The sequence below is a fragment of the Protopterus annectens genome, chromosome 14.part0 (assembly GCF_019279795.1).
Source record: "Protopterus annectens isolate FY-2018-M chromosome 14.part0, PAN1.0, whole genome shotgun sequence".
Classification (NCBI taxonomy): Eukaryota; Metazoa; Chordata; order Ceratodontiformes; family Protopteridae; genus Protopterus; species Protopterus annectens.
The window spans coordinates 59,978,757-59,994,407 of record NC_056748.1 but is presented as its reverse complement, the minus strand read 5'-3'; the positions used below and the strand labels follow the sequence as shown (position 1 = coordinate 59,994,407).

At 40.3% G+C, this 15,651-nt stretch overlaps 1 protein-coding gene across 1 annotated transcript in view; it reads right to left on the bottom strand.

Moving 5' to 3' along the window:
* The window catches only part of ZCCHC24 (zinc finger CCHC-type containing 24), a 1,058,990-nt gene that overhangs the window by 820,646 nt on the left and 222,693 nt on the right, over positions 1 to 15,651 (bottom strand). The window lies entirely within an intron of this gene.

Below are 15,651 nucleotides of genomic sequence, written 5' to 3'. Positions count from 1 at the left end.
TACTACTCCTTTGCCATTTTGTTCATCACCTGTTTAAAATGTCTGCAGCATTTTCTTTTCTACTGAAATAATAAAGTGTACATAAACCATAGTCATTCTGTTCATTTTCTTCATATCTTCCCCATGGGCTGCATTCTGCTAACATACAAATTTAGGATATTAATAATTTATACCTTACCAAACCCTGTGCAAATCTTACCCATTCTTGATCCTTCCTTAAAGCAGCTCACTACGTTGTATTGTTTATATCAAAAAAACAAATTAGTCCTTAAGCAAAATTCCCTTTATCATTTAGTATTATTTACCATCTTGTGTGGGATACATATTTTACTTAATTGTTGGAGTAGCCAGTAGTATTCTATGTAGCTTACAAACCTGTTTTGCATGTAAAGTTTCTTGTTATGATCAACAAAACATTCACTCACATACTCTTAACTTTCAGTTGTCTGCCCAGATTGCTGTATTTTAATCTGCCACTGTCCTCCTGTCTTTTGCAAGTAATTTTGGGTCTTGCTCTACCTGCGTAATTAATATACTGCTTACATTTTCAGGACATTGCAGGTAACGGTAATTTTACTCTCTTTACAATGATTGCTCCTTCCTGTTAACCTCAAATAAACTGTAAACGGCAGTGTTCTTGTGAGTAACTATCTCCCACTGCAGAGGTTGGTGGCTTCATTCTACAAAACATAAACACTTATTTACGGCAAGAAATAATTACCATTATCAGTCTACTAAACAGTCCTTTGGAAATCCATGTTCATCATTAGGGTCTTTTAGCATAGGGATACAAGCACCATGGAACACAGAATCAATCCCATTTACTTTAACTATTACTGAACTGATTGTTTATTAAAGAACGTGATTTCTCATTGTCTTACCAGAACACAGTTTCCCAGGATAACGGCCAGAAAATAACTTCTGATTCCTTCCAGCACAAGCTACTCTCTATACTCCATTTAAATGCACTTTACAAAATAAAGACAAAGGTACACACCTGTGCTAGGTAGTTGCATGGAGTTTGAGTGACCCTTATGGCTCATCTTTGCAGTATTTACTTTTCTCTCTCTCTCTCTCTCTTCCCCTCTCTCCGACTCTACTGCAGTGATACATTTACAGTTAGAAGTGGTTTTACTTGTGAACTCTGCTGTGTTGTTGTTCTAGATTTCTCTATAATCTGTGAACTCGTGTGTAAAAATCTATTGCTCCACACCACACACGGGGTTGAGCCCATCCCTATGTACTTCCTATTTTCATTCCACCAAAGTTCTCCTTTATAGCAAAGCAATCCGCACCTCAGTTTGCCCCTAAAAACAATGCACAGTATTTAACTTGTTACTGTAAATTTGCCTGTTAAGTGGACTTCCTCCGCAACAATAGCGGACTTTCATTTTAAAATGTCAACCAGACTATGCCAAAGAGAGTGAAGATAAAAGGTAAGTGCACTCAGATAAATTCATTCTTTTCAGTAAAACCGTAATGTTTGTCAATAGTTGCACCTTGTACTTTTCCCATGCAAGTCCTGTAATAATGCTTACTAGTTTATACTTAAGCTTCCACTAAGCAAACTGTTCATAACAATTCTAATGCCTTATCATTTATACACTTCTTTTTACAGCACTGTAACTGTATCATGTAGTACAACTCCTTATATATCTACTGGTAGCCTCACAATTCTCCTCCTCCTAATCAATGTTTTTCTCTGTGTCACATCACCATATGCTATTTTAATACTGCCACCTTTCTTTTTCCCTTTACCATTTCATTAATTCTTACAACATACACTTCACACTATTTATGGAAAACTAATAGTCTTCCTAGGCTACAGTTCAGAACTGCAGTTATCACAATTAATGCCTTCCTTTGCAAACAGCTGCCTTCCTATTACACAGAGCCACTAGGGTAATTCTGTATTGTCCAGCTCCTGAATATATTTTTACTCTTACAGAAGTTGAAGTTGCAGCACTCCTTCCTTTCCCATAACCACCTTCTCTGTTCTCTTTGCTAAAAATCCCGTCTAAAATATAAGCTTAACAATAAACTTCTTTCTAACATACTTCCTGCTCTCAATCACTCATTCTTAATTACAAAATGTTTCTTTCTTTACTCCAAAGATACGTATGACAACTGCATCTTCCCCCTCTCAGTTGTCCCACATTTCTCACTGATTTTTTTCTTGTTTTATTCTTATCACTTGCACTGTTCCCCTTACTAGGCCACATTCTTCTTACTTCAGCACTAAATCTTAGCTCTTACTTAACCACAGTCTTGGAATATTAATGCACTTCCTGTGCCAGTAGTCAATTTTCTTTTTCTTTCTTTTTTTTTTTTTTGAAAATTTTATCAAAAATAACATGCAGTAACTAAGTGCAACATAATATAACAAATCCCATTAAGATTAACAAGTTCTCAATGTAATTCATACATTTAAAATTAAATTAATGACCTTCAAACCCTTCCATACATTTCTCTAATGAAGATTTCAGTTTAGTCTAAAACTTAAAACCCAGTGTACATTTTTACTTCTATAATATTAATTTCTTTCTAACATGCTTCAGGGGCTAACTCAAAGAAATCCTGAAAATAACGCATTTTTTTTTTTGCAACTGCCAAATGAACCCACACATTTAACTTTTAATACATCCATCAACTAGAGAAATTAATAAATATAAATAATCACATTAGCAACTAACAACAATGTTATAAACAAGTTTAGCACTTGCACAAAGAATATGGGTTGCTAAACTGCCTTTATAACATCTTTACATAGGTTCATAGGTAGGTACTAGGCTATCTGCCCGAGGACATTTATTAGCCTAGCCAGAGTGTGACGGCTTTCGTTGCCCCATTGGATTAATTAACTGAGCCTCTGTCAAGCAGAACCAATGAAGTCATTGCAGGGGTGTATTTTCTGCTACCCATCCACTCGTCAAGGTTTCTCTTGAAGAGGGTTAGTGAGGGGCTCTGCCTAATGTAGTTAGGAATTTTGCTCCAAAGCATGGGGGAGTCTCTGTGACAGGAATCTATCCCTCCAGCATGTTCTATTTATTGTTGTGGCGAGGTTTAGCTCACTAGAGAGTGCGTGGCTCACAGTAACTTGGATTTCTTTAGGTGGAGCATGTCCATCAATTCTGAGTTGGACATGGCTTTGTAAGTCAGGCAGAGATCACCTCTGAGTAAGCGATATGCCACTGAGTACAGCTGGAGTTTTTTCGGTCGGGCTGCATAGGACATATGTTTGAGGCCAGTAATCCTCTTGGTGAGGTACTTTTGTGGTCTTTCAAGCTGTTGGATGCGTCTTGTGAGGTACATCCCAAATAGGGCATTGTACTCTATGATGGGTCTGATGAGCGACGAGTAGAGGGGCACTATAACCTCTTTATTTCTAGATGCGAACCCTTTAGTAATTAGATGGGCCACATAGAAGGATTTCCTAACTACTTTGGCAATATGATTGCCAAAGGAGAGATTACTATCTACCTGGGTCCCCAGATCTCTTATTACCTCTTCTGCATTAAGGAGGCTGCCACTTATGTGGTAATTCGTGGGTGTTTTGTTTTTCCCAAACAGGATGACTATGCATTTTTTGGCATTTAGCTGGAGGCCAATGGCTCCAGGTGTCCGTCCCAGTAAGGCCTTTTTGGAGGATGTCCGTGTCAGTGTCAGCCGGAGAGTCAATTATGGCTCCCAGTTTGCAGTCATCGGCGAACTTCGTTAGCCATAGTCCTCCTGTGTTTGCCTGTACTTCTGAGAAGTATATGCCAAACAGTAGGGGTCCCAGGACCGAGCCTTGCGGGACACCATTTGTGACGGGTTTAGAGTCGGACCTGGAGCCTGCTATTCTTACCATGCGAGTTCTGTCTGTAAGCCAGTTGGCAACCCATCTTGTGATGTAGGGGGTTATGTTCAGGCTGGTGAGTTTTTCTACAATACCTGAGTAAGGAATGGTGTCAAACACCTTGGCGAGGTCAAGGTAGGCTGTGTGAACCACCTTTCCCTCGTCTATGGCCTTGGTGACTGTTTCAAAGAAGTCAACCAGGTTTAGTAGGCATTATCTGCCCTTAAAGCCGAACTGGGTCGAGTCAAGTGTTTGGAGGTTTCCAATGTCTTTGTTAATGAGTTCCATGATGATGCACTCCATAGCCTTGCAGACTAGGCTAGTCAGGCTTATGGGGCGATAGTTACCAGGGTCAGTTGTGGCCCCTCCTTTATGGAGCGGAATAACCGTTGCTGTGCACCATTCTATGGGCACATAACCTGTGGAGAGGCTGAGGTTGAACAGCATGTTTAGGTGGGGGGGGGGGGTTAGTTTGTTCTGTAGTTCGTGCAAGACGCATCCTGGGACACCATCTGGCCCCATTGGCGCTGTGTTTTTGGCTTTTGAAAGGGCTGTTTTCACCTGTGTGTCTGATTTCCAGGACACTACACTTTTCCAGTATTGTTGTGGGCCCTTTTGGAGGTGAGAGGGGGGTGAAGTTTGCACTGAATCTATCTACCAGAATGTTGGCAATATCAGTAGGTTCAGTATACGTTATGCTATTTTGCACTAGCTCAGAGCACATCTGCGAGTTGCCACTCAGATTCTTGACATACCTAAAGAAGGCTTTGTGGTTATCTTTCAAATCCTTGGCTATTTTTATTTCGAAGTTAGCCTTGGATGATTTTATGAGGGACCTTAGTTTCTTACTGATACTGATCAGGGATGTCTTTCCTTCTTGGGATTTGCTTTTTTTCTGAACTAGTTTCCTCCTTTTATTGTATAACCTGTTTATGGCAGGGGTCCAACCAGACTGGTTTCCTTCTCTTAGCGGAGTGAGTCTTGGTTTTGTTAGGGATGGCACGATCCATGCATCCATGCAGGTGCTCATAGAGCACCTCATCTAAAACAAATTGTGTGACTGCTACTATAAATCTTTTTTTTTTTCTTGTATTTCCAAGTAAATATTTTTCCACAGCAAAAAAGTTTGATTGACTGATCTGAATTTTTTTATTTTCATATTTATTTGTGTCTTGTAAATCACACTGAGGTTTAACTTTTGTAACACTATTAAAAATAGTTTGCATAATCTAGACAAACTTTTTTTTTATCTAAATTTCCCTAATTATGGAACAAAAATAATATATTAAAGGGGAAAAATTCCTAGAATGTCTTCGAGCATTAGTGTAACATTATCCAAAACAATGTCTACATTTTCTGTAGTAAAAACAGTTTGAATTCTCTAAGTCATGACTAAGAATATCATCAGCTAAGGGTATAACAAGATCATTAAGAAAGTTAGGCAAGAACAGCAAATTCTTTATTCTTAAATTCAACATGTTTAAAGATGTTACTACTTCTCAATAAACTCAAATGTAAAATCTAGTGGGAAGATTAGTTTCAATCGCAATGGATGACTATACATATAATTTCACATTTTTTAATGGTATTAATATAATTAGAATTTTTGTTCTTAAAGTATTGATGATGCAATTCTTCCACAAGTGTGCATCAAAACTGATGTTCTATATTTATAAATTGACAAGTTTTCTTACAGTGTTTAAGCCTTATGGCCACCAAATGAAATTGACTCCTTCAGACTTGGATCATACTCTAGGTCAATCCTAGTTCACCAATACATGTAACCAAGTTGTTTTAAAAATATTCCAGCTTTAAGATTTTCTTATAAATAGATAATTTGTTCCACAGTATGACTATTCTCTTTGTTAAAAATGAGCTCTACATTTAGTTTGATGCAACTGCAAACTGTTGTCTTGGTGGGTTAATGTACTATGACATGGACTTGTATCAAAAGTTGCATGTAAAGTTGCATCATCATCATCACCACCACCATTATTATTGGGCGGCACAGTGGTTATAGTTGTCGCTTCACAGAAAGAGGTTCGCTGGTTCGATTATCAGCTGGGGTGCCTTCTGTGCAGAGTCAACATGTCCTACCTACGTTCATGTAGGTTTCTTCCAGGTACTCCGGTTTCCTCCTACATTTCAAAGGCATTCTTCTCCTGGCCTCCACTGAAAATAGGCTCTGTCCTAGTCAGACTTTTCTGGTCAACAAATGTTAAATAAATAAATTATATATTCTGAACTGCAAAATCAAGTGTCCTCTTATATATGTACTGCGTGTTGTACAATAATTTTACATCCCTCCATGTAGTTAAGTTTCAACTGTTTCCATTTCCTCCTGTCCTTGGCGAATTCTCTTTAGAACATTTCAATGCACCTTATTTGCCAGACAGTGTAAATACAAACAATATTATACTCCAGAATGCAAGATCATCTAGCTTTACAAATATGTACAGAGAAACCTGAGCGGCAATTAATGACATTACAATAATTTCAAATTTCTTTATGTTAACCAAAGGAGAAATTAGATGACATTAGGATACCGAGATATTTACATTAGTATACATCAGATAGTATTTGTAACAGCAAAATAACTATTTTCATAAAACCTGATTTGTCAAAATACATTCTGGTGCATTTAGATATATGAAACTGTAGGCCAATTGTTTTTGGCCATTCACTAATGACAGCAGCAAAGTTGATGTTCTTGAAATCTTTTTCACAAAAAAATAGAGAAACCCGTTTTGCAGCCATCAGCAAACTTGTTCATCCAGCAGCTTGTATCACACTGTATTGTGGAACAAGCTATACTGAACAGCATTTGCCTGAGATAACAGCCTTGCAGGTTAAAAAAAAAGCCTGTGTTTAACAAACTAAACAAATCAGACCTGGTCTATATCAATGCAGTTTCCAGCAATTTCAATAATTGTGACTGTAAAAATAAAGCTTATAGTAAATGATAAAAAACAAACATTCCCAAATCTATTTTCTTGCATTGGTGCATAGCATTTCTAATTTTTACTGCAAGCAACCTTGTTTTACATCCATGTTAGCTTGCTAAGAAAATGTTCAAAATCATCACCTCACAGAATGCAAGATTTCAAAAACAGCAGATTCTTCTTCTTCTTTCGGCTGCTCCTGTTAGGGGTTGCCACAGCAGATCAACTGTTTCCATTTCCTCCTGTCCTCTGCATCTTGCTCTGTCACACCAGCCACCTGCATATCCTCTCTCACCACATCCATAAACCTTATCTTAGGCCTTCCTCTTTTCCGGTTACCTGGCAGCTTAATCCTTAGCATCTTTTTCCCAATATACTCTGCATCCCTCCTCAGCACATGTCCAAACCAACGTAATCTTACCTCTATGGCTTTGTCTCCAAACCTTCCAACCTGGGCTGACCCTCTAATATACTTGCTCCTAATCCTGTCCATCCTTGTCACACCCAGTGCAAATCTTAACATCTTCAACTCTGCCACGTCAAGCTCTGACTCCTGCCTTTTTGTCAATGCCACCGTCTCCAACCCGTATAACATAGCTGGTCTCACTACCCTCTTGTAGACCTTCCCTTTCACTCTTACTGGTACTAGTCTATCACAAATTACTCCTGACACTCTTCTCCACCCACTCCATCCTGCCTGTACTCTCTTCTTCACCTCTCTTCCACACTCACAATTACTCTGAACTATTGACCCCAAGTATTTAAACTCATCCACCTTCACCACCTCTACTCCCTGCATCCTCACCATTCTTCTATCCTCCCTCTCATTCACACACATATATTCTGTCTTAGTCCTGCTGACCTTCATTCCTCTTCTCTCTAGAGCATATCTCCACCTCTCCAGGGTCTCCTCCACCTGTTCCCTACTCTCACTACAGATCACAATGTCATCTGCAAACATCATAGTCCACGGGGACTCCTGTCTGATCTCGTCTGTCAACCTGTCCATCACCATTGCAAATAAGAAAGGGCTCAGAGCTGATCCTTGATGTAATCCCACCTCCACCTTAAACGCATCCATCACTCCCACCGCAGACCTCACCGCTGTCACACTACCCTCGTGCATATCCTGTACCACTCTTACATACTTCTCTGACACTGCCGTCTTCCTCATACAATACCTCTCTAGACACCCTGTCATACACTTTCTCTAAGTCCACAAAGACACAATGCAACTCCTTCTGACCTTCTCTGTACTTCTCCATCAACACTCTCAGAGCAAACATCGCATCTGTAGTGCTCTTTCCTGGCATGAAACCATACTGCTTAACAAGGATAAAAACATGAAAGAAAAACTTTGAAACCAACAGCATTTGATCAGTTTTAACACTCCCAATCGCAATACGGACTGGCCACATCAGTTCTGACCAAAGGTGTAAGCCACCAAGGTTCAGCATGAGCAACAGAATATTACATATATTCTGACAAATTACTCACCGGGAAAATCATTGCCAAGCACCAAATGCTTATCTTTAAGATATGGGAAATTTAAGAAGTCTCTATTCCTTAGTAATTGTTAAATATATGTTATGAGAATTAAAACTGTAATGCCTTAAGTTTCCCTTTACCCGTGCTTGCAACCGCTACTACCAGAGACTATACTTATATTAAAACTATTACATTATTGTTTATTAAATATTATTAAATTTTAAATAACTGCTTTAACCACCTTGTTACTGCAAAATTAAGATAAAACTTTCTAGTGGATTACTTTGTGGAATGACTTTCTACGCGAAATGAAAAATAGGATGACATACACTTACCCAGAAAGTCATCTAGCTTTACAAATATATATAATGAAACCTAAGCAGCAATGTATTATTAATGACAATACAATAATTTCAAGTTTCAGTTAATGTCTGCAGCAGACAACTATTCGACAGTCGCAAAGGTTTTAAGAATTTTATTAGTTTGAAAACAGCTTTTTCCAGGCAGTTAAACATTTTTGGCCCCTCTGACAAAAAAATTATAATTCTTGCAGGAAAAAGGAGATAAACTTTGAGTCTTTCTTCACTTCTTTTATAAGAGAGGCAAGCTTGACTTTTCCAAATCTAATATAGCTTCCATCAATTTTGGGTGTAGGATCTAGGATCTGACCATACTACTATCAGGATGTCTTTATATTAGAAATACATTTCACTACAAGCATCTTGGATGTGAACCTTTTTTGATAAAGATTGAGATAATGATAAATGTGCTCTCTCTGTAGATTGAGACAGTGCCTTAAGCAGGTTCAAAATCTTAGGGGGTCATGAAGTAAGAAAATTCACCACATTTTCTTCTTCTAACTTCTCTATCATCACAAATTCTTGCGTCATGCTTCATCTTTCTTGGTCTTCGTTAAATCATCTATCTTTTCTAAGAGCCAGTTAATGGTGCTTTGGTTAGAATTCCACTCGCATTTCTTCTTCCGTTAGTCTTCCCTTCATTTTGTTTACAACAGCTCCCATATTACTTATTTGGGAACTATGTTGGTCAACTACATTTCTAAGCAATTCAGTTTATTACAATCATCTTTGACCAAATACATTTCTGTGAGTAATTTATGTATTTTGGATGACAGTTCTTGACTGGTGCAGTTGTTAGTATTGCCACCTCACAGCAAGAGGTTCTCTGGTTCGATCCTCGGCTGGGGTGCCTTCTGTGCTGAGTCTGCATCTCCTCCCTGTGATCACGTGGGTTTCCTCCCACATCCCAAAGACATGCTGTAGGTGGATTGGACACTCCAAATTGGCCCTAGGTGTGAGTGTGTGCGTGTGTGTGCCTTCAGTGGAAGGCTGGGTGCTGGGCTGGCAATTCGACACTGTAAAACTCCACTGCCAATCATGAGCAGACGGGTGATCCCGCTGTGGCGACCCTTAACCGGGAAAAGCCGAAAGAAGAAGAGGAGGATGACAGTTCTTGACTATTGGATACCAGTGATGAGTTACTTTTCATTGGTTATGAAGTCCTGGGGTAGCGCGTTTTTTCCCCAGAACAAACTTAAAGGAAGAGTAATCCTCCAATAAAGTCAAGTATTACGACAGCAAGTTTTTGAATAAACTGAAAATTAATATATTCCTAAAACAGATGAAGCTTTTATCTTTCATAAAAAAATAACTTGGTTCAAATAAACCCCATGAAATTGTACATTCCTGTCAAGTTTAGTAAAGATCTGCAGGGCACTTCACAACACACGAGTTATTAACTCACCACCATTTTGGCCACACGCCCTAACGATTAGTCAAGTTTTGGTTAAACAAAGTACGCATTCTAAAACATTGTTACTATTTCACTCTTTCACAAATTAACACAATGAGTCATGCACTCTTAAAATTCTTTGACAGACAGTCTTTTCTTTGGGCTTTCATCCTATTTTCATCTGTACCTGCATTTCTGGTGTACAAATCTAATGATTACAATACCTCATTCTTACTACATACTACAGCATTGACTTGTAATGACTCTCCCGTTCTCTGTCTGACAAGTAAAATCAGATATGATTTTTTTTCTTAACTCCTCTTCCTCACAAATCTGTTTTTATTCACCTCAGAAGCATCTCTTACCTATCACACATCTGAAACATCTTTTCCTTCCCTCCAAACTTTTGCAATTAACTCCAAGATCCATTACAGTGAAATGTGTTTTGAATATAAACAAAAACCTTATCAGCATGGTCAAAATCAACAGAAACCTCATTAGACTGGATAATGAGGCCTCTAAACTGTGACATTTAATGTGCCCCCATTCGTGAGAGACATGGGTACTAAACCAGGTGTGCACTTACAGATTAATTCAAATCATATTTGAACAAAGCAAGTATTCTCTGTGATATGCACCTCCCCCCAACATATTCTACAGGTTACAAAACAGATTGAGATCCACTGAGTGGGCAATACCTCTCATCCTCTTAACACAAATAATCAGGACAAAACCAAAAAAATAAGGTGGGGGAGGACTAAAATCAAAGACAAAAATGAGATCGAACAACTAATGCACACCAGGGGACAAAATACTGTCCATTTTCAATGGCTACTAATATCTGGTACCATATTATATTCCAAACACTTAAAAAGGATACTAGAATTGCTGCCAAGTAAACTGCACCTACTTATTGCAAAAAGCCAAGTCACAAGACCTACCCTCTGTAGGGATGCACCAAAATCAGAACTGGGGATCTAGCCTGCTTTTGGCATAGGGGCTGCAAGATTCAGTGTGGTACTCTCCTAGATAGCTACAAAAGAGAGGGCAAACAATGCTTATTCTGACAGAGAGATAACTTCAGACAACAGATGTGCTTGCTGGGCTGCAATGGGCAGGTAACAAAAAGTACAGTTGTGTACCTACCATAAATGTAGATGTTCGAGTGTATTCACTGTTGCAGTCATTACACTTGGGTTATCCTGCTGGCAGGCTACCCGCAGTCGGTCTGAATTCCAAAGTCTATGTCCGGCATTGGCTGCTGTCACCTCTTCCCTGACGTCAGTGCGCCAGGGGTATAAAAGATGCAGCAGACGCCATTTTCTTCAGTTTTTCTTGCCCCAGATGTCAGGTACCCCAAATAGGTAGACTAAAAATTATGCCAATAAGTATGCCTGTACTAAAATATACATTTCCTTCATCTACAAGCAAATACACCACATAGGTTGTATAGGATAGAGAAGTACAGATAAGTCCCATCTAAGAAAAGGGGGATGGTGGGTGGGTAACCTGGACTGCAACAGTGAATACACTCAAACATCTACATTTATGGTAGGTACACAACTGTACTATGTTCATCGTGTTTCACTGTTGCAGTCATTACACTTGGGTTGAATCCCAAAGCTGAGGTTGGGTGACTGGGTCTAAATAGGATTAGGAGAGGCTATAATGCCCTGCAGAACTGCAGTGGCAAAGCCTGCCCTGGATTTAGAGTAGAGAGATAAGTGGTAGTGCTTGGTAAAAGTGTGCACTGAACTCCAGGTTGCAGCCTCTAAATGTCTTTGGTTGGTACTCCTCTGAGGAAGGCTGCTGAAGTGGCTGCTGCTCTGGTTGAATGTGGTCTAATGCCCTTAGGCACTGACTTGCCATGTTGTGAATAGCAACGAATGCAGTGGCCTATCCATTTTGAAATAGTCTGCTTTGAGATAACCTTTCCCTGTGATCCTGCAGCATATGCCACTAAGAGTTGCTCAGTCTTTCTGAAAGCTTTAGTTTTGTCCAAGTAGAAGCGTAGCTGTCTGTGTATGTCCAAAGAATGCAGGAGTCTTTCACACTTATTCTGTGGGTTTGGATAAAAAGTAGGCAAATGAATGGTTTGGTTAAGGGCCACACTGGACACTACTTTAGGCATAAATGTTGGGTTCGTCCTCAGAGAAACCCTGTCTTGATGGAAAATGATAAAAGGTTCCACAGCCATGAGTGCCTGTAATTCTGAAATTCGTCTTGCAGAGGTTATTGCTAGGAGCAGAGCTGTTTTCCAAGATAAGAACTTTATTTCAGCTGTATTGGCTGGCTCAAAAGGCGGCAGTGTGAGTTTTCCCCAAGACATAATTGAGGTCCCATGCAGGTATTGGTGCTCTCCTTGGGGGTCTTATGTTTTTGGCCCCTCTGAGGTACTGCCTTAGCAACGGATGTGAAAAAATAGGTGGTTCCGTATTGTAATGAGCTGAAATAGCAGAGGCATAGATTTTAATTGATGAAAAGGAAAGGCCTTTGTCCAGCATCTCATTTAGGTATTGTAAAATCTGAGCAATATTTGGTACAAACGTGTCAATTCCTTGTGCCTGGCTCCAAGCACAGAATCTTTTCCATTTTTCTGCATAAGATTTTCTGGTACTGGGCCTCCTGGCCTCCAAAATGACATCCATCACTGCTTTAGAGAGAGGTGTGTTCTGAATGGCTACATTATTCGCCATGCTGCCAGATTTAGGGTTCTGAGTTGGCTGTGCAGGATCTGATTGTTTAGTTGGGTCAGTAAGTGAGGAATTAGAGGCAAGCTCTTTAGGATTGGGTATCAGTGCTGGCGTGGCCAGTCTGGTGCAATCAGAATAATTTTTGGCTTCTCTTATCTGACCTTTAGGAGTACCTTGGGGAGGAGAGGCAGAGGAGGAAAGGCATATACTGTTAGGGCATCCACTTTCCATGCTTGTTTGTGACAAGTCCTTGTGCAGAATCTCTGTAGTTGGCAGTTGAGGGGAAGCAAACAGATCTATATCTGGGCATCCCCATTTCTTTGTTATCATGCTGAAGACTTGTGGATCCAGTTTCTGCTCGTGGGGATCCGCGAGGTTTCTGCTTAGATTGTCTGCCAGAGTATTTTTCTTTCCTGGCAGGAATTGTGCTTGCAGGTGTACTTGATAAGTACATGCTGTGTCCCACAAAGTCATGGCTTGTCTGCAGAGGGGGGTAGGAATGTGTGCCTCCCTGCTTGTTTATGTACCACATGACTGTAGTACTGTCCGTCCTTATCAGTAGTTGTCCTGGATGAAGTAGATCCTTGAAAGCTGTCAGGGCATTTTGAACAGCTAGCATCTCTTTTTGATTGATATGAAGATGCATTTGGCTTGTGGGCCATGTGCCCTGAATACATTTTCCTGCCATGTGCACCCCCCAGGCATAATCTGATGCATCTGTTGTTATTGATTGCCTGGCTGTGGGTAGGGTGAATGGCTGTCCCTTATTGTGGTGACAGGCCTGAGCCCACCATCGAAACTCCTGTTGCAGGCAAGGAATGAGGGTAATTAATGTTTCCAGACTGTGACAATGTTGAGTCCAAACACTTTTTAGATACCATTGTAGTTTCCTCATATGCAGTCTGGCATATGGAATTAGCAGAATGCAGGATGCCATGAAACCCAAAGCCTGCAGAATTTTTCTTGCAGATAACTGGGTCTTTGTTGCAAACATTTTGAAGTAAGAAGTCAGTTGCCTTTGTTTGTCTGGAGTGAGATAAGCCATCTGGGCAGTTGTATTTAAGCTTGCACCCAGGAATATTATCTCTTGAGAGGGTAATAGTTTTGATTTCTTTTTGTTTACTGTGTACCCTAAGCAAATTAATAATTTTTTTTTACAAACGCCAGATGCTTTAGTAGAATGTCCTTGTTCTCTGCTTGAATGAGGCACTCGCCCAAGTAAGGATATATTTGAATTCCTCTTTGTCTGCAAAATGCAATTACTGGTGCCAGGCATTTTGTGAGGACCCTGGGTGCAGTAGATAAGCCAAAGGGCAGTGCAGAGAATTGGTAGTGCATTGAGCCAGCTATGAATCTGAGGTATCTTCTGCAAGAATGTCTGATTGGGATATGCAGGTATGCCTCTTTTAGGTCCAAAGTTACAAGCCAAGCCTTCTTTCCCAGCATGGGCAGAAGCTGCTGCAGAGTCAACATTTTGAAATTTGGGATGTCCAGAAATACAGAAATGTATTTAGAATAGACAGGTCCAGTATTGGTCTTCATGCTTTGTCCTTTCTGGGTACCAAGAAAAGTCCTGAGTAAAATCCTTGTCCCTGCTCTTGCTGTGGTACTTGCTGAATGGCCCTCATGTCCATGAGGGATGAAACTTGTTTTTGTGCCTCTGCCCATTGATTGTGTGGCAGGTCTGGCATACCTTTTGCCCTTGGCAAGGTGTAAAAGTGGGACCTCTAGCCCTGGGACACTATATTCAAAACACATTTGTCCTGGGTGATCATGTGCCAATTTTGAGAAAAAAGTGCTAGCTTTCCCCCTAAGGGGGCTGCGAAAAGATAAGTGTTTGGTGCTGGCAGAGGAAAGTCATTGAGACTGTTTCCTGTATGGCTGTGATTTGTCTTCTCCGCTTTTGGAGGTAGAAGCATCCCACTGTTTAGGCCTGTATGAGCCCTGGGGCTGGGATCTGCCTCTGGGGCGTCTGTATCTGCCTCTGTGGCCTGTATGACACTGGAAAGGACCAATTCTTTGTAGGCCAGTTCCTGCTAAATCTGGGTGACTGTACCTGTAAGAAATCCTTTACTGTTTGCATAGATTTTGCTTTGTCCTCCATTTTCTTCAACACCTCCTCTGCTTTATCACCAAATAAGGTATCATGCAGTAATGGAGCATCTAATAATTTTGCTTCAACATGATCAAGCAGATTCTGTTCCTTTAACCAAGCATGCCTCCTAATGACAGAACCCGTAACTGCAGCCCTGCAAGAGGCCTCCAGAGAATCAAAACCACACTGCAATGTATGCTTTCCCACTTGTTTAGTTGCATGCAATAAATCCTGCATTTCCTTATTTTCTGCACAATCAGAATTTGACAACATTTTCTGTTTTAGCAGTGACATTAAGTATTGCTGATATTTAAGCATATGAAATTGACAATTTAAAGCCGTGACAGCCAAAGTAGCAGAAGTGTAAACCTTTTTTCCCCATCTGTCTAGCGCCCTTGAATCCTTATCAGAGGGGATAGGGTTTTTTGCAGTAGAAGCCTTGACCCCTTTGGGTCCCTGAGAAATAGTTTCTGGGTCAGCAGCAGGGTTTTGATAAAGAAATTTATGTGCATCTGGAACCCTGTAGTATCTGTCTGGTTTAACAGGGGCAGGGGGTAAAGAGTCAGGAGAAAGGCCGGACTCTGAAAATACATCTACAATGTCTAATACAGGAGGAATAGCCAGAGGCCTGTGCTGAGGTAATAAAAGAAAATCTCTAAGCCTTTTCTTAGATTCTGAGTAGTCTTGGCTCTCCCAGTGGAAGTGCTCCCTCATGGTATGCAGGATTTCCCCCCCAAAAAAAATCCTCAGGCGGAGAGGCTGAAGGGATGGATTCTTCAGCGTCAGAATCCTCATAAGGAGGAAGAGAGTATTCCTGTTCAGAAGAGGAGTCAGAGGAAATGG